The sequence below is a fragment of the Ailuropoda melanoleuca genome, chromosome 10 (genome assembly GCF_002007445.2).
Source record: "Ailuropoda melanoleuca isolate Jingjing chromosome 10, ASM200744v2, whole genome shotgun sequence".
Lineage (NCBI taxonomy): Eukaryota > Metazoa > Chordata > Mammalia > Carnivora > Ursidae > Ailuropoda > Ailuropoda melanoleuca.
In genome coordinates, this window is record NC_048227.1 from 105,386,017 (window position 1) to 105,411,682 (window position 25,666).

Sequence of the window (25,666 nt, forward strand, 5' to 3'; positions counted from 1 at the left end):
GTGGGGGCTGGGCTTGGACTTCCCCTGGATTTTTCAGGAACTTTTAGGCAGCCAAGTCAGGGAGATGCTACACTCCCGAAATGACAGAGGTTAGCAATAAAAACAAAGGAACAAACACCAGTGAACAAACTAAGAACATGGCCGTGAAGACTTCAAATGAAGGACGCAAGGACGCCGGGCTCTGTACCCACCGCGGCGCCTGTCCCCCCACCCTGGGGCTCCTTGTCCGGTCAGGTCCGCAGGGCTGACGCAGTATCCGTCGGTGTTCAGCGTTCCGGACGCTCAGCAGGAGGTAGAGTGTGATTGGTCAGGGCCAGAGATTATACAAACCTTTGCAACACAGAAAAGCAGTTTGGGATTTAGGGGGTTAACATTCCCAGCAGCTTTTTAAAATTGTCCCCCGAAATGAATAATCAAAGGCATTTTGGCCACTTGGTCATAAATTGAGCAGCTCAATAGCACCAGAAATCATGCCGACAGTGTAGGGAGGCATAAAAGCTCTGAATTATGTATTAATATGTCATGTGCAAAGAAAAAGGGCTAACAAAATAGTGTAAGAAAAATAAATAAAACCACATTAAAAGTGAGTATGTCCCATTTGGTCAGTTATGTCAAACGTGAAACAACAAAATCACCGTTCGGAAGTTAACAACAGTTTTAATTTTACGGCTGCCTTCTCCATTATAGACTACATCAAGGTGTGAATAGGGCCAAGGCTGAAACATTGATTTTTATGTCCATATTAAATATACATATATTTTTAAAGAATTGTCAAGGTAGGATGTGTATAAAATTGTTAGATTGGAACTGACGGCTCTCTCGCCGTCATCACTTCCTTGAAGAAACAGCCAGTTCTACTGCGACCTCTACTCTGTGGTGGTGAGTGGACCTGAACGCAGGGTCTGCCCCAGATCTCACTGTGGCTCACGTGCTTTCCTTGGGCCTTAATTTTCCCATCTATGAAGTTGGTATCGAGTCTATGTTCTTATTTATTATTATTAACAATAGCAACAACATAATTGCAGTTACTGTAAAGGCTTGTATTTATTGAACAAAATATCCCCGTGTACATGAAAGGGTAAGACCCAGACTATTTGGCTATATACCCCCTTCCCATTTTCCGGAAATAGGGAGCTTGTTTTTTAAACGTGGTCTTGAGGGGCGCCTGGGTGGCTCAGTCGTTAAGCATCTGCCTTTGGCTCAGGGCGTGATCCCAGAGTCCTGGGATCGAGCCCCATATTGGGCTCCTCCACTGGGAGCCTGCTTCTTTGTCTCCCACTCCCCCTGCTTGTGTTCCCTCTCTCGCTGACTCTCTCTCTCTCTGTCAAATAAATAAATAAATAAAATCTTAAAAAAAAAATAAAATAAACGTGGTCTTGAAGAACAGAGCAAATCCCACATTTTTCCCTTTGTTGTTGTTCTGTCCGTTATTTGGCTGTGACTCTGGTTAAATCACTAAACTTTTCTAGTTAGATTTCAAGAAGGATTTCATAAATGAGAAGAATCACACATTTTGAAAGGCTGAGTGCAGTTGCTGTGGGTTTTAAGATAAGGAGTTTGATAGTTATGGGATGCCCAGATGGGTCTCCAGCGCCCCTCATGCAGGGCTCTTTTTTTCTCACACTCTGCCCCTGTTTTTCCTCTTATTTCAACCAGACTCTCATGAAGAGCTAGAGGGAAAGCGGTGGCTTGGATGATAAGGTCTCTAAGGAATGTGCACCTGGGTCTCTGCACTGACGACACCCCATCCACGGTATTGGTGGCTTAGGCTTCATCATAGCCTTTCTTAACACTGGGAGCTTGACTAACACTATAGGCAGTTGCTGGCATTGACTGTGCTACGTTATATCAGAACTATGCCATACTATTCTACCTACAACATAATATAATGGTAACCACGAGAGTAGAATTGCCGTTCACGTTTTTATGGACCTTTCCTCTTTACCAGGTGCATTCGCGGGCGTTATTATCTTGTACTGATTGGGAAGCTTACAGGTCTCGTGGCAGTTGAGGCAGGTAGTCTCGAGAGATGATGATGATGATGATGATGATTATTTGTAGTGGTAGCAGTAGCTTGAGGGGCTCGCTTTCTACTTCCAGTTAAAAAAGAAGCAAATGATCAGCTGGTATTATCCTAAGTCGTTTTGTAGTGTTATCACGGTTACTAATTTCCACCTCAGTTTGTAAAGAGGCATTGATCAACTTCAGTGAGGTTTCATTTTTTTTTTTTGTTTTTTTTAATACTATTTTTTTTTTAATTTTATTATGTTAGTCACCATACAGTACATCCCTGGTTTCTGATGTAAAGTTCGATGATTNAGAGGCATTGATCAACTTCAGTGAGGTTTCATTTCTTTTGTTTTTTTTTAATACTATTTTTTTTAATTATATTATGTTAGTCACCATACAGCACATCCCTGGTTTCTGATGTAAAGTTAGATGATTCATTAGTTGCATATAACCACCCAGTGCACCATGCAATACGTGCCCTCCTTACTACCCATCACCGGCCTATCCCAATCCCCCACCCCCTCCCCTCTGAAGCCCTCAGTGAGGTTTCAAATCCTCATGGCCAAACACGAACTGTGTCCTTTTCCTGCAAGATGTTCTTAGAGCTAATCGTGGTGGGTAGACAGCATGAGATCTTAACTGGACTGGTTTCAACACCGCACAGACTGTGTCTATTTTCTCTGTCCTTACCAGGTCTTTGATAGAGATTCCTCATTGACATGTTGGGGTCCTTGCAATTCACTGTACTGTCAGAACATGGGGAAAGTAAACTTAACTTTGGGTCTCAAGTTGGAATGGACAAAAAATTCCTACTGTGCGTGGTTTTTTTTGTTGTTGTTGTTGTTTGTTTTGTTTTGTTCTAGAAATCAAGACTTGGAAATACTTGCTGTGGGAGGTGGCTATAGTGCTGTCCATGGAAGATCAGATTTGGAGTAAAAATTTTAAGCTCAAGTCTTTGTATCATGGTGCTAGCTGGGAGACATTGGGTAACTCACATGACCTCTAGAAGACTCCACTGTCTTCTCTGTAAAATAGGAAAATAATGACCAGCCTGGTTATCAGAAACCTTTGTGGTAGCGGGTGAGAGGAATAAACCTGGAAATAAACATGAAATCCTCCTGCAAAGTGAGACGCTTGAGAAGAATGTAAATTGCTGTTTTCTCCGCAGGGACATGGCGGAGCTGAGACACATTACCAGGAGATCCGAATATAGAAGTGGAGTTGGTGTTCTGCTGATATCATGGGGTTAAATGTGTTACTTTTGTTGCCTGTGTTTACACTCCCCTCCCTTGTGACTGTTTTTCATTAAGCCAGCCACTGTTTCACCTGGTCAAATTCATTTTTTTCCTTTTTTATTTTGAACCACCACATGCAAAATATCATATTCTTATAAATATACTTATATAAATACACAAATACATACCCATTCGCCATGGCAACTGATTTAAAAGCTATCACTATTCATCTATATGCTTACATTGCAGGGATTCTAAGACAAACCTGGCCTGCTTGCCATATTTGCTACTATTTTTATCAAAGAAGATAAATAAGTAAATAATTGAACTGTTCTCTGAAGTCTTTGCCTTGGTTGAAATTATATTACCTAGACAGCGCATATCCTGTAAGGCTTATTTACTTACTTATTTATTTTATAATGTGGCTGCTGTTACCACAGGTGTGTGTATGTGAAAGAGTGGAATAACCGCTGGCCAAGCAGGTAAAGCCAATAGGCCTGAGTGTTGGCTCCAAACTGCAGAAGTTATTGAGATGGCCTGATGGAAATCCAAATCTGTCACAATGGGGGAGAATGGTGGTAATTTCGTGGAATGCTCATTTGTGTTTGCACCAAATGTAATGTTGAGTGCTTTGCCCAAGATTTAAAAAAAAATCATTATTAATGGCTGCTATCAATCATTCTGTCATCTATTTGAAACTTCCTGGCAGAGGGAAACAATGCAAAATAAAATGTGTTTAGTTGTAACAAAAAAGCAAATGCCTCATCTGAAAAGTTTTATTCACCCAAGAAATATCCTGAAAGTTTCATTTAGCTGACTAAAGAGAAAATGTAGTAAATAACTAAAGGAAAATTACTAAGAAATGCTTAAGGAAGGCTTAGGTTAGCTGCTTGGGGACTAGCAAAATAGCAATTAAGTTTATAGAATGAAGGGATTAAAAGGAACGTAAATGAAAAGTAGAAGGAAATGAACTCCGTTCTAATCTCTAAAAATGGCTTAAATAAAATGGTCATTATAGAGCGGGTTTATGAGGCACACGGAGTTGCAAGGATTAGCATGCAGGGATTTAAAAGGCGAGCAACCTGCTTTTGACGAGGCCGGCAAAGCGCTGTGCATCGGGCTCCCTTGCCCGTGTCTCTCCAGCCTGCGGAATAGGACTTCTGCTCGAAACCAAGTGACTCTCCATTGTCGCTATCAATATTGATTTTTTTTTTTTACAACTTCTATCTACAATTTGTAATATTTACAAGAGTCTCATGCATCCTTAAAAAGAAATTTCCACCTGATTCATTCCTGGGTAAAAATTAGACCCACCCCACCCACACTTATTTATATTTTTTAATATGTATTTATTTTTGAAAGTCCTTTCACATTGGAAACGTGCCAGATAGTCAACTGCAAAATGATTCCCGAAATAGAGTTATTGCAATTCGGGAATGGTAAGGAAATGAATAACCAAATCTGCCTCTAATCTTAACTCCAAGGTTTTCTGTAACTGACGTTGCGTGAACCTGGTGCGCGCGATCGCTGCAGAGCTGAGGCATTTCACGTGGAAAGGCTCTGACACCTAATGATTTATGGCCGTGTTCCCTGGTGAGCCGGCCCCTATCTGCTCTGCACAGAACATGACCAGTGACGGGGAGTCGCAGCCTCCTTTGGGATACAGGGAGCCTCGCCGGGGCCCACGACCTCGAGGGGAGCCCGCCTGCCGTCCCCGCCCCGGGCAGGGCGCAGGAGCCAGGCCCCCAGCGCGGTGTCTGCACCGGGCTGAGCGGCTGCTGAGTGCACATCTGGCTGTCACGATGCCTGGAGAAGATGGAGAGCCCTCCCGCCTCCCGCCTCCCGCCTCCCGCGGGTGGCTACTTGCTGTCTTGGACATTTCAACACTGTAATCTTCCCTTAGGTCTGCTAAGCTCTCTTATTAGGCAAACCCTTTGCTTGGTGCTGAAAGGTCTGCGGCTGACCCACCACCCTGTAAAATCCTCCCTTCTGGTGTAGAGAGTGGTTTCTGCCTCGTGACGAAGTGTCGCATGGGCGATGGTCAGAAGGACTTCAGAATTGCTAGCGATTCTGTCCATTCCAGAAATCTGTAATTAAATGAGCAGTAAAACAAGGAGACAAACAGACACAATTTGATTCAATTAGACTTTGGTAATTTGGGACATGTGTGAAATCAGATATCCCAAATGGTCAGGGCCACATTTTCCTTTCCACAACTCGTAAGGAAAGGATTGACTCACTGGGTAAATCTAGGTTACCCAGGGAATGTTCACACCCCTGAGGGCAGAAAATGCTCAAAAGTATTTAGGCAGTATCCATTCAGGTAACAAAGCCCATAGGAAACCCTGCCGGGAAATACTTTTTAAACTAAGTCTTTAAAAATAAAATAAGTAGAAGCTGTGAAATAGCATTTTTCAAATTCAAATTGGTGAGGTTTCACTGAGTTAAGAATAAACATATGCCACTTTCAGGCACACACGTTATGAGTTTAAATATTTTCTTACACCATAATTGAGGTTTATTTGAACAAAAAGAGTACACGTTTGTCTCTCATTTGTACACAGTGGGTCCGGAGTGTACCTTTTGAGATTCTGGCCAATGCTTTTTCTCCTCTTGTGGTTCACATGGTTTTTTCCTTCTTAATCCCCTTCCGTCCCCGCCCCCCGCCCCCAAGGGATGGACTATTGAGGTCAGCAGGACGACGCGGGCACCCAACACGCCATCCTGCTTTCTACTGCCTCTTGAGTTCCCACAGCTGAAACCCTTGGTGAAAACCGTACAGACATGAGGAATTAGGTGGAAGAAACATCCCGGGTCAGAACAGCGCGTCTCTTCTCCAGCTAGGAAAGCCTCTCGTGGGTTAACTCAAGGGGAGAGACAGCATGAGTGAAGAACACAGGGTGTTGGGAAGCCCCAGAAAAAGGCCCAGAGAAGTTTGGGGAGACAGAGCCAACAGAATCTGCACCCACCCCTGCCCCCGGATTGCACAGCCGCACAGCCCCCTGGAGAGGGGCGGAGGCACCGAGCAGGGCGCACATGCCCTGCGCTTCGGCATTCGAGGCGTCGCAATATGCAGGCACATCCGCGCTCCTCCAGGGCTGAACGTGTTAGGAAGGAAGAAGAGGGACCGCTGGAAGTGGGGGGGGGCGGGGAGATAAAGATGAGGACGGCTGGGTGAGGCTTCAGTGAATCAGTGACAACGTCCTGATGGGACATGATGATGACCGAGAAGATGGCCACATAGACATTAAGGATCGTATTCTAGTTCTCCACCCACAGAACACAGAAACACGAGCCCTTTCTATCAGGGAGTCCTTGACATCTAGACGCATCTTGCAGAAGACTGTGGGTCACTGAACTGGCTAAGCTTTAAACACTTTAGCAGAAGTTAAGCTGTTTTAGATGAGTATGCGGGACTGTTAAAGAATTCTGTAGCAAAGTTGTGTGTTTTTGTTTTTGTTTTTCCAAATGGACCCATTTCCTCTTTTTATGGGTTGTGTTGTCTCCCTAAAAGTGATATGCTGGAGAACGACCCCCGTGGGCTCAGAATGTGATCTTATTTAGAGATAGGGTCTTTATAGAGGTCATCAAGTTAAAACAAAGTCCTAAGGATTAGGACTGTTGTCCTTATAAAAAGGGGAAATCTCAATGCAGAGAAAATTCAGACAGAACAGTGTCTCTCTCACAGCCTCGGAAGGAATCCACCCTGCCAAGACCTTGGATTTCTGGCTCCAGAACTGGGAGAGAGTACATTGCTGTTTTTAAGCCATCCAGTTATGGCTGGCTTTAAGCCATACATGTATACCTTTCTTCTCTGGGTTTGCTGGTACTCAGTGTTCTTCCCTGAATAAGTCACTAAGTGAGGGCTTTTATTTCTTATTAGCCCCTCTTTTTTGTTTTTTTAATTTTGTTTATTCATTTGAGAGAGAGCACAGGTTGGGAGGAGAAGCAGAGCGAGAGGGAGAAGCAAGGTCCCCGCTGAGCAGGGAGCCCGATGCGGGGCTCGACCCCAGGACCCTGAGATCATGACCCGAGCCAAAGGCAGATGCCTGACTGACTGAGCCCCCCAGGCGCCCCTTCCCTCCTACTTTTATGTGGCTCTATGTCTGCTCCCCAAAGAAGTCACTGAGAGGACATTATTCTCTATCTTTCGAAGTGTGGTTTCTTGGTTAATTGATTCCCATTTTGTTAGTTTAACTAATAGCAGTCAGATGGCCAGTTACCTGAAAGAATCACGCTGAGGCGTGGATATCTTCGCTCAGTGGGATGTGCTATGGAAACCTCCACTCTCCTGTTGCATTTGCTCTCTCTCCATATTTTCCATCTACTTAGAAGTTCCGTTGTGCCTTTCACTCGCTCAGGCAAGACAGTGCTGTAGATTCATCCTCACGTGTGCTTTCCTCGCTGGGATAGCGCCATTATTCTGGCCTCTGCTGTTTCATTCCCTGTTAATGGGGTAGCTTGAACTTTCGGTGGTGCTTCTTCTTGGTTTATTTTTTTGATTTACTGGCACTGTTTAAGTTCCTGTTTCACACTAAATTCTTCTTTCCGATCCCATCCTGCATCCTGTCCCCATAATTTCATTCCCATCAATAAATGTTGACATTTGTTAACTACTGATTCTCTCAAAGCTGAACCACAATTCACGTCACCCCTTAACCCATGACCGCTGAGTGAGGTTCGCTCCTGCAGTCCTAGTTTAGACCAGACAACAGCGTTTCTCATGCTGATCAGCTGTGAATGCTGGTGAACTTGATACGGTTGTGTCTTGATCAGCTGAGGCGCGTGTGTTCATTATGTGCTAAGGGACCACAGAGCAGAGAAGCCAGCATCTGGGGAAGGTGATTCCCATGTCATAGGGAGTTCCTTGTCCTCCTTCTACACAGAAGGGAGCGTAAGGCACACTGACCCCTCCGGGTTGCAGCAGCCAGAGGCTGCCGGGCCCTTCTTCGGGTGCCTCTTGTGGAAGCCTGGGTGGTTTTGTTTTTTCCTTGTGGTGGTGAGGCACAGAAGGCTTCTCCAAACCTCCTGCACCCCGCCCCACTCCCCCAACCCCCAGACAGGTTTGCAGGAAAGGTGTCCTTCCCTATGCCATTTCCTCTGTGCACTGATGCTGCCTCTGTTCTGGGCTCTGAAGATTCTGCTGACCCCTTCGGTACGCTCTCCCAAACCCGCTCCCCTGGGTAAGCACCCACCTCTAATTTGAACCACAGAAAACTGAAAGTCAAAACTTGTTGAAGATCAGTGTCACCGCAGCCCTAAACATCCTCTCTTGTGCAAAACGCCACTGACGGCTGAGACCACCAGACTAAAGGATAAACAGGATTACAGCTTCCACGAGGGAAATACGACAGAGATTCCTACAGAAAGCAGCGGGCAGAAGGAAAAGAGAGCCATGTGTGCGAAGTCCAGCCCTGCTTTTCCTGGCTGTGGTCCCCTGGATGAGCCCCCCGACCCCCCGGCAGCTGCAGTTTCTCCTGCTGGCGTTGCTGCGGTGGGTGAGCCCCCACGGGCGTAAGACTAGCTAAGATTCAAGTCCTGGTCTTGTCACCTGCCAGTGGTAGGCACTTGGGCCAGTTACTCACACCTCCATAGCTCAGTTTCTTCATCTGTGGAATGTAGAGATTTTATTTATTTATTTGAGAGTGAGAGAGAGAGCACGAGCAGGGGAAGGGGCAGAGGGAGAGAGAATCTCAAGCAGAGCCCGACGTGGGGCTTGATCCCACAACCATGGGATCATGGCCTGAGCTGAAATCAAGAGTTGGATGCTTAACTGACTGAACCACCCAGGTGCCCCATCCTCATCTATAAAGTGGAGATAATTAACTACCTATGAAGATTCAGTGAATTAATTCATATAAAGTCCTTAGAACAATGTCTGGCACCCAAAAAAATGTTAGGTATTATTATTATTATTTTAAGTAGGCTCCATACCCAGCATGGAGCCTAACATGGGGCGTGAACTCACGACCCTGAGATCAAGACCTGAGCTGAGATCAAGAGTCAGACGCTTCACGGACCGAGGCACCCAGGTGCCCTGCTCTTATTTTATTATTATAGGAAAGCAGCGGAATGATGACATCAACCTCACTGTGTCCTTCTGAAATGCAGCAAGAGAGTGCACGACACTGCATTTGTGTGGGAAGAGAACCGCCACCCCACACACCTGTCACCGTCCCTTTGGTTTGTGAACAGCCAAGTGCTAAACTGATGTGGCGTCTTTCTGGATGACGAGGTTGTTCAATGAGGCTTCAGACTGGGGTTCGAGAAGTTCAAAGACGACAGAACAAGAAAATGGAATATCTGGAAAAGTACAGACTAATCAGTCAAGCCCCAGTGGTCTGACGCCAAAGAAGGGCTTTGTGCCCAAGGGACGGGTCCGAGGAGGACCCTCCCCGGACACAGTTCTTTGGGAGAAGGGGAAATGACAAGCGGGAATTGGCCAGAGACGGGTGTTGGGAGACGCAGCCGGCAGTCTCGCCCCGCGCCAGGGAATGCACGCACTGTGCCCAAACCGACCTTACGGCGACCCGCGGGCTCAGTGGAGGCTCGAGGGTTCACGCGGCTGGAGACTGGAGCCCGTGGTGTGGCCTTCGAACCTTCTTCAAGTAAAATAGCAAGAGGCAGGGCTCTTGACTGGGGCTGAGGAAACGAGGGCTCAAACACCCCGGGGGTGTTACTATCCGTCACCTACAGTGATATTAATACAGAGACTCCCAAGAGCTCCTGTGACGGATCTGTCAGATGGGGACACTCGACAGTTATATTGCCTTCGTCACACGGGGCCGCGGTCCCCAAGGCACGGATCCTGGTCTCATGTTCATAAATACTGAGCGCTGTGGATCACTTCCCCAGGAAATGTAGAGCCCGGTTCCTGCACAGAAACGCATGGACTCCTGCACAGACTGATCCTAAAACGAAACCCCGCCCCTGTGTCCTTGAAGCCAAGGCTGCCCGTGTGGGCGGGAAGGCCAGGCCCCCAGGGGGCGGGGGAGGGGCCCTGAGGCCTCCGGAGGCCGCAGAGCTGGGAGAGGCAGCAGGAGGATCCTGCCTCATCCTCAGAGCCCTGTGAGCCACCACAATTTGGGAGCAGAACTTACTTAGGTAGAAAGGAGGGGAGACTCCACTTGCGTGATTTGTGAAACCAAAAAGAAAGTGTCTCTTAGGAGATGTGCGAGAACACTTCACCCAGAATGGATGCTCAGAGTGAAATATTATATTTATGGTTTGGCAAATCTGGTCAATTCTCATAGCTGAATCCTTGCACATTTCAAGTAGCAGTGTTGACTAAAATCACCCAAGAAAGCGTTTCTGTTTCAGAAAGAAACAAAATGTATAGTTTTTTGCATAATCTCTGCCTTTTGCCATGTTCTTGTTTAAGGTTTCCTTTTTGAGAAAACAAAATTATATGGTATCACATTCAACCTACCCACCAATGAGTAATTCTGGCAATGGTATCTTGGCATTGATCTTTCTCTGTTACACTATTTCTGGAATGAACGATGGTTTCGGGTTCAGATGTATGTCTGCAGGAGTGGGTACATTCAGCCCCTACATCTGGAGATGCGGGGCCTGGAGGGGCTTCTGTGGTTTTCTTCATCCATAGTGTTAAGCAAACATCTCCTGCATTTTGTTTGCTTTCCATTCCCTTGCAGTGAAAGTAACTACTAGAAAAAAGGATATGTTCCTGTTCATATTTGTATAAAAGTTATTAATAATAAAACAGTAAATTTTCTCAAATACAATTTACCGGTTGCATTTGGTAGAGTGGATGTAGGTGTTTTTCTTGAGAAATTCAGCTTCAGAGGGACGGGACATCTTGAAATGTTTAAAGGTCATAGCAAACAGCAGGTAGAGAAGTAATCTGACATTTCTCGTCTTTAGTTAGAGATTAAAGATTGGCAACGAGGAGCTGGCCTATTGGGCTTCTGGGTCATTACCTAGGACTTGTTCATCTCTCGATGTTTACAGAAAATAGAATTAATTGGTTTTGTTGTTATTGGTCTTCTTTAATACAGAATTTCCACTTTGACGATCCACTGACATCCAGTTTTTACGTTGGCTCCATTCTTCCTTGAAGGGAAAGTTTGAGAATATCCGGGTCCTGGAGAGGGGTTAAATGAAACTAACACTACTCTTTCCCCCTGTTTCCAACCTCTTTGGGATTCTGGACATGACCTGAAGAGGTGACGTTACCTAGTTATGCTCCCTGGAGAGGACGGCGGTCCCTGTCATAACGCCCATCACATGGTCTTATATTGCCATCCAAGAGCTGCTGAGGGACAGGCCAGTAGATGACATCGAGAGACCGTGCTGAACAGGCCTTTAGTAAAGTGACCATGCGGGGGCCATGCCCGCGAAGGCTGCTGGGAGGCCATAGCTGGGAGGAGAACCCACATGTCACCCAGGGGCCAGCGGTCTGTGTTTGTCCTCAGAGCGTCCCTCCCACGGTCCTTCGGCGCCAGGCCGGGACTTCCACGGGCAGGTCAGCCCTCCCCATGCCCCTTCCTTGGGCATTCAGTTGGTTCTGGTTCTGGAGGGCTGGGACGAGCTGCAGGGCACGTCTTGTCACTGTGCTCCCTGGCTCCGCGGGCACGTAACCTAAGCTGACTCAATCACAGTGAATCGCAGTGGATCTCGGGACTTCAGTTCCCATGATCACAACCAGGGTGGCTTTTTTTTTTTTTTCCTAGACGTGAACCTGAGAAAATGTGAGAAGCTGCAGAAGGTTCCCCTCTTCACAAAGGAGTTATCATCAGAGAAAGGTTCCCAGAGAAGGTGAAAAAATGAGTTATAATGTTACATTCAAGCCTCTGGGTCAAGTCATAGCCCACACTTACCTTCCTCTGAGCTTTTCACTTACGTGGAAAGTGTGTCTGTATATGTATACAAACATACGTAACGTATGTGTATGGGTCTAAAGAGACATGCATGTGTTTAAGCAACATACGCACGCATAAGCAACTTTGGATTGGATTTTCCGCCACGTGCATCCAGGGGAGACTAACTCATTCAGATTGTAGCTTCAACGACATTGGGTACTGAATGATGGAACACAGCATGTTGTAGGGTCTTGTAGCATATATGCAATAAAGATAAAACCTCTGGTTTTTACCTTGGGGGGTTGCAATCTAAACTATTGGGATTGATATAAACACTTCTGTCCATCAAACTGTTAATCACTTTGTCTTCTCCACTAGCTTTATTGAGATGAAGACTTTATGCTTCTTTCCATTTTCTGCATCCATCCTGCTGTCTCTAGTGATTGCTTTTGGCAAGGTTTAGGTGCATAAAGTACTTGTTGGCATAAAGTAACAATTTGTGATCACGTGTTAGAGTGAGAGGCTAATCAGCATTTGACTTCCCTGTAGGATAATTGATCACAGTGATATCATTTTATTCTTTCAGCTCTCAACACTTCGTGAAATTTTCCTGGTGTAGAACACATTTTCTTTCTCAAATGTAAAGTGTGAGGCAAGGGAGGTAGGTCCGGGGGGGTAGAAAGGTTAAGAACATGATTCAGTTCCCAAGTGCCCTCTTTTCTAATGATGTGACTTTGGCAACACACTTAATCTCCCTGGGCTTTGGTTTCCTCCTGTGAAAATGGGGCTAATCACGCCCAATCTCATAGATTTAGTACGAGGATTAAATGCTTCCGTGCGTGTAGGTCCTTACCAAAGCATCTCACATATAGTAATGACACAAACAACAGGTGAATTTTGATAGAACTAGACAAGTCTTAGAATCCTAATGAATGGGAATGGCTTTTAGGGTTATAAAATGTTTCATTAACTGCTTATTCTTTTTGTATCTTCCCAATAAATCACTTTAAGTTGGTATGAAATTGTTTATATAGATTTATTTGTCGATGAAGAGTCAATTAAAATTATAAGAGTACATTTTAATGTGTGAATTTATACGTATAAAACCTGTGAAATAAAGTGACAGTTCCTTTCAGTTCCTCTCCCCTTCCCTTTCCATATTTCAGACATAGCAATAGACGTAGCTAAGGCGAATTCCTCTGGATATTCCTGAATGAACAGAAAACATATGCTGTGTGTTTGTGCCCATGTGGACATTATGTGGAAGCACGTGTGTATATGAAATATGTGGTTCTGCAACTTGTGTTTCCCCCCAAATAACATATTATGGACATTCATAGTAATATAATGTATAAGGGCCTATTTTGGTATTTTTCTTTTGTTGAAATTTACCATGAAGACGTCATGGCTTCTGGAAGATTCCAGTCTTTGCCAGCAGCAGATATATAGTGCCAAGAATTTGGATCTCCCTGACGTGGAACAGTTTGCTCACCTCCATGACCCGTTAAACAGATCTAAACGCACAACTGACTCGTAGATAGGACCATTTCTTCAGTGTAAGGATATGTCAACCTCCCAAAAGCAACCTGTAAAAGCATACTTCAGATTTGGGAAAACATTTTTCCTTCTCATGTTTATGCTTCTGTGTATGAGAACACTAGCCTGTTATGAGATTTTTTTTTTCTACTTTTAAAAGTCACAGAGTTTGATAGTGAAACAAAACCAAACAAAGCAGAGATTGACCTAGAAGTTATCATATTATAAGTTTGGAAAACGGTGTTAAAGACAAATGTGTATTGGCTGGTAGCTATAATTCTATGTTTAGAAAGACACCAAAGTGTCAAAATTAGCAGTAACTGATTATGTATTACAGAATTCTGGTTGGAAATCAATACCAAATTTTTTTATGTTTGGCAGTGCTTACAGCTTTTCTACTCAAACCAGCTCTATTTATGCCGAATAAATGTAAAAGACCCAAAGAGGAGGCATAATTGGCCCGGGGTCACAGAGTTAGTTACTGACACAATTGGCTCTCAGACCTAGATTCCCAGCACAGGAACCGGTTAGTGGGGGTGGTGAAGATAGAAATGGCTATAAATCACTGGGTACACTGTTACCATACACTGATCGTTGGCCAAGACTTTATGTTATGCCTACTCTTCACACATACTTTGGAAGATGGATCTGATTTTCCCCATTTTTAGAGAGGAGGAGCTGCTCTTAGACAACGTCTATTGGATTTGAACCAAGGTCTGTAACGGACTTTAAAGCCTGGGTGCTTTCCAGAAATGTTGTTGTTGTTGTGTGTAAGAATGACATATCAGCGATGATGCAGGAATCTTTCTTCCTTCTCTTGTTGTGAAGATCCCTCCCCACACAAATCATCGTCTCCACGTTGCAATGTGCAGTCTTGTGTCTTCCATCATTCGCACGGTCCTCAGTGGCCTCCGCAATCAAAGATGCTGCCACAAGATGAAAACAAGCATCCAATTCAGACACATAAAGAGAAGGAATCTGGACTCAGAAAGAACATCTTTAGAAAATTAAAGATAAAAATGTAGTCACCTCACACAATGGCATCTGACGTGGAACTCCCTTAGTGAAATACACCCCAGCCTACTGCGCGGGAAGCCTGGTCTTACATTTTTTCCACCAGCTGCCCCATCTGTCCTCTCCTGTGATTTTCTTCATTCCCTTAAACCTTCAGCACCTCGCCTCACACCTCCCCTTACCCTTAGGAGCTTTATCTCCTCACAGAGAAAAGAGAGGCCATGAGAATCCCTTCCCTTCTTGCCACTTTATGGACAAACTTACCTGCTCCCTCCTCTCCCCCTGCTCCCTCGATTCCAAACAATGGAAGAGGTGCCTCTCCCCAGGGCTCCTTCCTCCTCATCTTTCATACGAAGGATGCTTCTCCATCCTGATTTCCTTTTTCATCTTAGCCACGTTAAACACTGTTGATCATTTTTAATTCTTGAGTCACTTCCTTAACATCCGCTTTCTCCTGGTTTTCTTCCTACGCGTCTGGAAGAATTTTTGGAGTCTTCATTTTTTCTGCTTGTCTTTTGACTTCACATGGGCTTCCAGGTCCCATCTTATCTCCTATTCCCTTCTCTCCCTAAGTCCCATGCCTTGAAGACTCTTTACACGGTGCTCATGACCCTCCCGTTTCCTGGCTCCGTCTGGGACCGCTCACCTTAGAGCAAGCACGGACACCTGACTGCCGAGTGAATGTCTCCACTGGGGAAAACCCAGCACATTTTCCATACCAGTAGGTCCCAAACTGCTCTTCTCCAGTTTCTTACTGAAATAAAGCACTAGAGTCCAGGGCTCCAACTTCTGTAATTCCAATCCGTCATAATTCTGTAATATCTATTAATTCTGCTTAACTCCCCCCTTCCCCCTGCTGTTTTACAAAACCATCATATCCGTTCTCTTGTGGTTATAAATGTTTAAACCATTTTTATCATGAAAACATAACTTATGTGTAAAGAAGTATGTAAAAAACAGAAGTGTGGAACACAATAAATTATTGTAAAGTGAGTGTATTTTTAAGCGGAACCCACAACCAGAAATTGAACATTGCCCGAGGCCCTGTTTCTTCTTAGCACACCCTTCGTGTCCTGCTCTTAGGTTATTTTCTTACTTCCACATGGTTTGTGTCTATTTTGTGTTTCTCTAAGCAACTCGAGATGGGTGCTTAGTCCCTGACATTTTGCAGCTTTTTTTTTTCCTTCTGACGTCTGCACCTGACGGTCATGCGTTTCCTTCTATGTTGCATAGTTTGCGTCTCACGAGCTTTGGTACATAATGTTTTCATTATCATTCAGTTGCATCTACTAATTTCCATTTTAATTTTGTTAACAAATGAGTTATTTATTTTTTTACGGATTTTATTTATTTGATAGAGAGAGAGTGAGAGAGAGACCACAAGCAGGGGGAGCAGCAGGCAGAGGGAGAAGCAGGCTCCCTGCTGAGCAGGAAGCTCCATGCGGGGCTGGGTCCTGGGACTCTGGGATCATGACCTGAGCCGAAGTCAGATGCTTAACCGACTGAGCCACCCGGGCGCCCCAACAAATGAGTTATTTAGAGGTTTTTCTAAATTTATAATAGTTGGGGGATTTTCTTTCTACCTTTCTACTCCTGGCCTTTAACTTAATTATCTTGTCATAAGAGCAGAAGATCTCTATGGTTTATTTATTTTATTTATTTTTTAAAAATTTTTTATTATGTTATGTTAGTCACCATACGGTACATCCTTAGTTTCTGATGTAGTGTTCCATGATTCATTGTTTGCATATAACACCCAGGCTCCATGCAATACGTGCCCTCCTTAATACCCATCACCGGCCTATCCCGATCCCCCACCCCCCTCCCCTCTGAAGCCCTCAGTTTGTTTCCCTGAGTCCATAGTCTCTCATGGTTCATTCCCCCTTCTGTTTACTGCCCCTTCATTCTTCCCTTCCTTCTCCTACCGATCTCCCTGCTATTCCTTATGTTCCACAAATGAGTGAAGCCATATGATAATTGTCTTTCTCTACTTGACTTATTTCACTTAGCATAATCTCCTCCAATCCTGTCCATGTTGCTACAAATGTTGGGTAATCGTTCTTTCTGATGGCTGAGTAATATTCCATTGTATATATGGACCACATCTTCTTTATCCATTCGTCTGTTGAAGGGCATCTTGGCTCCTTCCACAATTTAGCTATTGTGGACAATGCTGCTATGAACATTGGGGTGCATATGGCCCTTCTCTTCACTACACCTGTAATCTTTGGGGTAAATACCCAGTAGTGCAAAGGCTGGGTCATAGGGTAGCTGTATGGTTTAAATGCTATGAATCTCCAGGATCTGCTTTATAGGGTAGGTTATAGCCAATTTTGTGTGTGTGTGTGCGTGCAAATGTTCTATTAATACTCATAAAGAATGTGCATTCGGCTATGTTGAATCCAATAATCTCTATATATTCAATAGGTCAATTTGCTAACTGCAGCACTCGGGTCTATGGTGTACTGATGGCTCTGTCTGCTTTTCCTGCTGGTATTGAAACGACGCTAGCACACACCTTCCGCTCTGCTTGTGATTTCTCATCTCCTGTTTCCGTGCCTTGTCACCCCTTATCTACACGTGGATGGACCTCCGGGTTGGTCTCCCTTCCTCTGCTCGTGCTCCCCACATTCAGCTGCAATGTCTTTCTGAAACAAATCTAGTCAGGCCATTCCCAGCTAAATACGCAAGAGCGCCCTCATTCTGCATAAGTTCACTGAGCATTATCAAAAGTTTACTGATGTCTCAAGCACTGCTGTAACCCATGCAGATAGAGCTGAGAACCCAAAGGACAATGTTAAACTTTCTCAGAATTTATGGGTACATGGAAACACAGATGACAAATAGATGATCGATTGATCAAATGATTGATAGATGGATCAATCACAGATAAATAGATGGATTGATCATAGATAAATGGATAGGTAATAGGTAGTAAATAGATGATAGGTAGATAGATGAGTGATAAGAGAAAATTTCCTTTTGTTGCCATCAGGGCTAAGTTCAAATTCTTTAACATTGCTTATAAACATTTCTCCAGTTTATTCTGATTACTTCTACAGTCTTTTTTATCTAAGTTAACATCAGTTCTTTAAATAGCTAGACCCACTTTTACTCCCTGTAAAGCCTCTGGTTTCCTGGCTCCTTCCCACTCATTCTTCACACTTCAGCGTCCATATTCTTCCACTGAGGAAGCCTTCCAGACCCCGTGTAGCCGCACTAACTGCCTTTCCTACATGCTCATACAGCCTGCAGTCCTCTGCAATCAGTCACTTTGTTCGTGTCCCTCATGGGTTTGTAAACCTATGAAGTCAAATGTGTCTATCTTTCCACTTGAATCCACGGCACACAGCGTTGCTCAATAATTTTTTCTTGAAAGTGTGTTTGCACGTGTAGCTAAGAATGTATCATTGCAAGTCATTATTTAACATGTGCTGTTAGCACTTCTTAATTTCTGACATTTGAAGGTAACAAAATTATGGAACATATTCAGTTAAGACGTAGACGCTGTGAGCATTTTAACTTTTTGAGGTCATTCTGCTGATTTCTAGCATGAAGTTAATGTCTTCTTTGCTTTTTGTATTTTAGTGAAATCTCCCCACCAATAATTTATATAAATGATCCCACCAAAACCTTCAAGCTGGTTTGATGGGAACTCAGTGTTGGGCATACCTAAAGAATAACATGACACAGAAGAATCACTTGTCACAGTATTTTTAGAGACATCCGGATGTTAATTGTTAATTACATCTAAATAATGCACTATTTCTGACTTCACTAGGGAATGTAATTACTTGTATCTTAAAAATTTTAAAAAAATCAATGTGTAAAGGATTAGATAATCAGGTTTTGGTACCAGTATTAAATTCCAGTTATCTTGCAAGATGACTAGAATTTTCTAGGCTTCAGGAAGTGAGTAGGCTCCCCGGTAAGATGAGCTGCTGGGCTCTCCACTGTGTCCACGATGGCTGTTTATCAGTAACCCAGGTGCCGGAGTCTGTTCTGGAATAAGGCTGCATGAGTCGTGCGCTCTTCCCCATTTCCTTCGGCTCTAGAGAAACCTGGGCAAGTGGACCTGTGGTTGCCTCGTCTTAAGGACTGGTGTGATTGTATTATCATGAAAGCTTGCCATGGTTGCTCTGCTTTATTGTGTTTTCTTCATTCACACTTCCTCCAATCCTTTGATTTTCTTTTCTTACTGTGGGCAAAGCTAGTCATATTTCAAAAAGACCTTTACAGTGAATTAATTTGTTACTTTAGTACTGGTAAGAGGTTAACAGACATAAAGGTAGGAAGTGTCACTATTTTGCTTACAGTAGGGATTCAGTGTGCACTGAACTGAGGCCGCCACACTCCTGGAATCTTAACGAGGCTGATTGCACACCGTCGACTCGCTCTTTCCACAGACGTGCTCTTCAGTATCTGGCGTAATTGGGAGCAGTAGCCAGCAGGTATCAAGTGTCAGGATAAATTGTCTATTGCTGCGTGAGCACCGACTATGAAATTGATTTGCTCTCTTTTGGGGAGCGTAGCTTTATAATAAGGACAACATAAAGTTCAAAACCAGCACGTCTATTATTTATGCAGGTGTTGTCCAAATGCATGATCAACAACAAGTTTAAATGAACTATTTTGATAGATCATTCCATTTCTGACTCTGTGAGGATCTTTTTAAATAACTTTTTTTAAAGAGTTGAGCTACATGAATCTTTGAAATCACATTCTTCAGAAATGGGGCTGGTGAGCCTTCGCTGTGCAACAAACCCTACCCTTAAACTTAGTGGCTTAAAACAACTGTTTAGCGCATGACTGAGTGGGTTGGAAATTCACGCAAAACTCAGCGAGTCTGCTTTTCCAGTTCCAGCTGGGTCACTCCGCACTTCTAGCCTTGAGATCAGTTAGGGCAGTTGGTCTGGGATGGCTTGAGATCAAACGGTTTATCTTCTTTGGGGGACTTCTCATTTTCCAGCAGGTGGGCCTGGGCTTGTTGGCACACGGCTGGACAGGGATCCAAGACAGTGAGTGGAGCCACGTAAGGCACGTGGAGGCCTAGGCTAGGAATGGCTGGCTTGCCATTTCTGCTGCATTTACTGGCCACACAAATCACAGGGCCAGCCTCGATCTGAATGGAGGGGGATAAACTTCACTTCCTGTTGATGGGAACTGCCAAGTCACCATTAAAAGGGCAAAGATAAAAGGAGAAGTGAAGGATTGGAGAAATCTAACACTGAAATAAATAAAACCATTATAATATGCAGATCTCAAGGTAAAGATGGTAGGTAGCATACTTAGATTTACTCTTGCTCCTTCCTGAATCCCCACTAAAATGACAAAACATAGACCCAGAAGGACAAATAGAGAAAGAGGGAGGAAGTAATAATTCTTGGAAGCTGGAAACAAATGGATGAATGGAAGCACAGATGGAAAAAACTGAATCCTAAGCCAGAAGTAGGGAACAATTCTTGTGGATGAGAGACATCAGAGACCTCTGAAAAGATAGAGAAGGTGGGAGAAAGTCAGGAGGATTGCTTTGGGAAGTGATAGAGTTCCCAGACTCCCTTCCAAACCCTGAGGAGGATGGGAGGGAAAGAGTGTTCTCTGGAAAGGTGATCGTAGAGAATATTTGGGCTCCCAGGATGGTGTTATGGAAGAGGGTTTTTGATGCTGTTTGAAACAGGGTGTTAAATATGAGTGTTCCCATTTCATGTGCAGAGCTGTGGGCCTTTCTCCCCAGTTGGCTTCCAGAATGATAACCCCCAGTGCAGAAAATTCTTCAGTGGAGAATCTAATCCTCCCATAAGAAAATACTGAAAAATACTGACAGCAAAGTTTCTTCCATGAATAAGTCTAACCACGTAAACCCTCAGGGCTATCCCTCAGTTTTCAGAGCTCACTGCTAAATATAAACAGACAGCCAAGGATCACTAGACATCTTAAGAAAGCTTGTCACGTGAAAGGGAGAGACCAAGGTAAACAAACAAACAAACACAATTTAAGCCACAAATCTGAAGGAAAAAAATACCTTAAAAAAAACTCCAAACAACCTTCATTAATATCTTCAGTGTGGTGAAAAAAAAATTACACCTACCTGGGAAGAAGAATGTGCTATACAGAAGGTGAGCTGAGGGAACTACAAGCGTTCCTGGAAATTAAAACATGGCGGTAACAGTACCAAGTTAATGGAGAGGATAGAAGATAAATTAGAGGAAATATCCCAGAAAGTAAAACAAAAAGTCATGAAAAATAGGGGAAAAAAACTACAAGATAATCAGAAGATCAATCTGGGAAGTGAAATACCCTAATAATAGAGGTTCTGGGAGAAAGGACAGGGAAAACAAACCACAAAAATCATCAGTGAAATAAATCAAGAAGACCAAACATCCCAGAACTGAAGGTGAGGAATTTCCATATTGAAAAGCCAATAAAAGGACTTAGGACAGTGTATGAAAATAGACCATACCAAGCACCATCAGGATATTTTGGAACACGGGACAAAGAGGAGATTCTTTCAGCTTCTGAGAGAGAAATAAAAGTGTCATCCAAATGAGCAGGAAGAGAAGGGCTTTGGATTTAAGACCTACCTCAGAGGTTTAAAGACAACAGAAAATGGTCTCTAACTTAGAATATTGTATTCAGCCCAACTCTTAATCAAAGGTGAGCATAGAAGAAAGACATTTTCAGACATACAATTTCTGAAAAGATTGGCTTTCCACACAACCTATCACGAGAGACCATGGGAGGATCTAATCCATCACAGTGAGGGAGAAATCAAGAAATGAGCAGAGTTGAGATAAAGGGAAGAGGGTATACAGTGTGGGAGAGAGGCAAAGGGGGTCCCCAGGATGAAGGCATGGGTGATCTCAAATGACATCTGTGCAGCCAGCATGGGGTCCTCAGTCCACGCTGGAGCATGAAAGGGAGAGAACTTTGCAGGATGAAATTGATAGACTACCTGGTACATCCGGGTATGTTAAAAAAGAGATTTTGATAAGGTAGCATGTCTGGGGTTGAAATGTGGACAAGTACATGACAAAAGGAGGCAAACAACAAAAAGTCAAGAAAATTATTTATTCGGGTAAAATAAAAAATGCACACAAAATAAAAATCTTATTGCACCATATAGCCAATATTTATACAGACGTCAGTGACATAATACTTAATAATGATCTAGCCAAAATTAATATGTCTGTATTGGGATGATGGGAATGAAAGAGAAGAGAGGGGGACAAGCAGGTTCATGCAAGTTCTGGGAGATCATTTTTGTGCTGGGAAAATTCCCCAGATTGGCCAGGAGAATCCTTTCACAGAAAGTGCGGGGTGACTGGGGCTTTTCTAGAATGGTGCATGCTATAGGGGCAAGGGCCCTGAGGAAGAGAACTATCCATCCATACGTTAGGGTAGAAAGTCGCTAATAGTGCCTGAAATATATCATGAAGACACAGGAATATAAACACATAATTTAGAGATACAGGGGTAAATATCAAAAGACTTAGTAAAAGGATTGAAAGTAATTTCCTCAGAGAGAGGGAATATGGACATAAGGGGCACTGCTGTATTTCCTAACAAATCTGAGGTCTCTGACTCTCTATTTGTATGTACCAGCTATATGTATAGCTTTGATACGAATACACTCTTAGAAATGTTATAGGGACAGACTGCCTTACCTTTTGGCTATCAGAGTCTATTTGAATAGGTCTGTGGGAGACAGTCCATTCCATCGACCCGTTATGAGTAGACAAGACCAATTTAAGAAAAATTAGAAACGTAACGTCTCAGACACAACTTCTCTTACTTCTTGCTAACTGGGCAGAGTAGGTGAAGAAGAGAAGAGGTAAATAGACTCATTTGGTTCTGTTTTGGTAGCAGAAAATTTCAGTGAAAATCGGCCCAGCCCTGATTCCGTGCCTCAGGCTGATTAAATCAGATTGGGACTTGTGGCAAGTTTCCATGAGGTCAAAAAGCTCTGTATTTGAGTACTCCATCTCCTCTCAGATGAACTCTCCACCTTGGTGACCTATACAGGTGGTCAGTTACCTAAGGAGAAGTTCCTTACTAGTATGATAGCAGCTAGAGACCAGAATGTATGGACACGACACAAAGCTCTTAATATAGCTACCTTTTCAAAAGCCCGTAGTCGGGATTTGAGGACCAGAATATGGACATATTATAAACGAAAAGTAATTTTGAGCATAAGTATGTACTTCCTGGACAATAAAGTATTTCACTTTTTATTAATAACAGCATATAATATTGTTTTCAGTATATAGTTATTTTTAATGATACTACTAAGATATGGATGGATACATTTTCTATCCAAAAATTATGTTGAGTAAGCACATATTTTTAGCATTTTAAATCACAGGATTTGGTTACATACAACAGTCTGTAAGCTACATATGTTCATGTAGCTATTTTATTTTTAAATCATGCACATGAGTAATTCATCCTGTGAAGAAATTTGAGAAAGGATTCAGGCTTGAGCTCAGTCATTATCATGTCTCTCATAGAGGTTGCCTCTCCCTAGGACCTTTGCATGTTACCTTAAGGACTGTATGGCCTGGGATGGACTCTGGGCTTAGAGGCTCAGAAACCTGATATGTTGGCACACAAACAGTAGCTCATATTTCAGGGACAGAGTCACACTCACCCAAGCCATGAGAGCAGATGTAAAATCTGAAGTCCAGCATATAATAAAGAATTAAAATGTCCAAAGGTAACACAGATACTTGCACATTTGGCCAAGATGGAGTGACAGGGACCAGATTTTCTTTCTTGAAAGAAAATACAAACACTTGAGAAAATATATGAAACAGTGCTTTTTCAGATATTGGATATCAGGGAGCATAGAACAATAATCCCTGAAGGAGGGGAAACAAATGCAGCAGTCCTATGAATGCACCCAGCTTACTACAGAGAGAGCTTCTAAGCCATGCACAGGGAGAAGAACCCAATGGGGGTGGGAAGGACTCCTTGCATTGAGGAGATGAAACTAAGAGTCCAGGTCAACCAAGGCAGCTGGGGTTTACAAGGCGGAACACTGGGGGTAGAAAGTTGCACATAGAAAGACCTCCAGAGATGAACAGAAGCACCCTCTCAGTCATACACTAAGGCTGATTGCACACGTGGGAGGAAACTGTCCCAAGCTGAGGTCATAGCCACCTTAAAAGAGGAGAAGGAACAATCTCCAGGCTCACACATCACCAAGAGCACTGTCATCCACCAGGGCAGACTGGGAAAGACTTGGATTCATAGGGCACATAGAGTACTCAGAAAAACTGGGTGAAGACTGCTCTGTTCCTGCCTAAAAGAGTTTAAGAGCAAGTCTTAAAAGGATCAGACTATTGCCAAGTAGTTTGTGTCTTAGTACAAAGGTCAAGGTATTTATAGGGATACAAAAAATATACAGCACCCAACAAGTAAAATTCAGTCTTCTGGCATCCAATAAAGAAGTTCCAAGTATGCAAAGAAGCAGAAAAATACAACCACATGGGGAGAAAAATCAATTAATAGACTAGAATGAGTAGTCAAGGAAAATAAAATGATTATGATAACTTTATAACATATATTTAATTAAGTTCAGGAAAGATTAAGCGTATTAAGTAGAGATATGGAAGATACAAAAAGATTCAACTTGGACTTCTTGGAAAATACAATGATGGAGATGAAAATTACTTTGGGGAGGATTAGCACCAGAGTAGACACCACAGAAGAAAAGACTGGTGAACTCGAATACACAGCAAAGAAGCTATCCAAGATGAAACACAAAAAGGAAGAAAAAATCAGTCAGCTGAGAGACAATTTCAAGTAGCCTAGTTTAGGTGCAGTTTAATTGGTATCCCCAAACGAGGCTGGGGGGACAGGAAATACTTGAGGAAGTATGGCCCAAGAACTTGAAAATTTGAGAAAAACTGTCAACCCATGTATCCAAGAATCTCAACAAATCCCAAAAAGAAAAAGAAATGTGAGGAAAATCACAAGACATTATAACCAAATTGCTCAAAACCAATTATAAGGAGAAAATCATAAAAGCAGCCAGAGGGAAATAAAAGACACATTATCTAAGAGGAATACTGAAAGAATGACAGAGATTTCTTGTCAGAAACAATGCAAGACAGAATATTATAAGAGTATATTTAAGTTACCAAAAGGAGGAAAAGCCCCTGTAAATCTTGAATTCTGTGCTGAATGAAATATCTTCCAAAAACAAAGGCGAAAGAAAGACTTTTGCAGTTAGTCAAAAATCGAAAGAATTAATGACCAGCAGACTTACATCATAGGAAACATTAAGGAATACCTTCAAGCAAAAAGAAAATGTTAGCATATGAAAATCTACGCAAAGACCTACAGAAAGGCAGACCACCAGAAGTGGTAAATGTTTGGGTGAATATAAAGTACATTTTTTTTTTTGCTATGAAAAAAATCTTTTTTAAAGATTTTATTTTTAAGTAATCTTCATACCCAACGTGAGGCTCAAACTCACAACCTTGAGATCAANAGACTTACATCATAGGAAACATTAAGGAATACCTTCAAGCAAAAAGAAAATGTTAGCATATGAAAATCTACGCAAAGACCTACAGAAAGGCAGACCACCAGAAGTGGTAAATGTTTGGGTGAATATAAAGTACATTTTTTTTTTTTGCTATGAAAAGAATCTCTTTTAAAGATTTTATTTTTAAGTAATCTTCATACCCAACGTGAGGCTCAAACTCACAACCTTGAGATCAAGAGTCACATGCTCCAGTGACTGAGCCAGCCACAGTCGTATAAATAACCCGAATAAAATAAACTGAACTTATTTTGGTAATCATTATACAATATAGGTAAGCCAAATTATGCTGTACTCTTTAAACTTGCATAGAGCTGTATGTCAGTTATATCTCAATAAAACTGGAAAACATTTAACAGATAATTAAATGCTTAAAGCAAACATAGGAACACTATGTATTTGGGTTAATAAGATGACACGCTGGTAAAGGCTCCGTCTTCAGAACAAAAACAAAAACAAAAAACCTTAAAGGGTAGCAGTTGTCTATTTCCACAGTATGC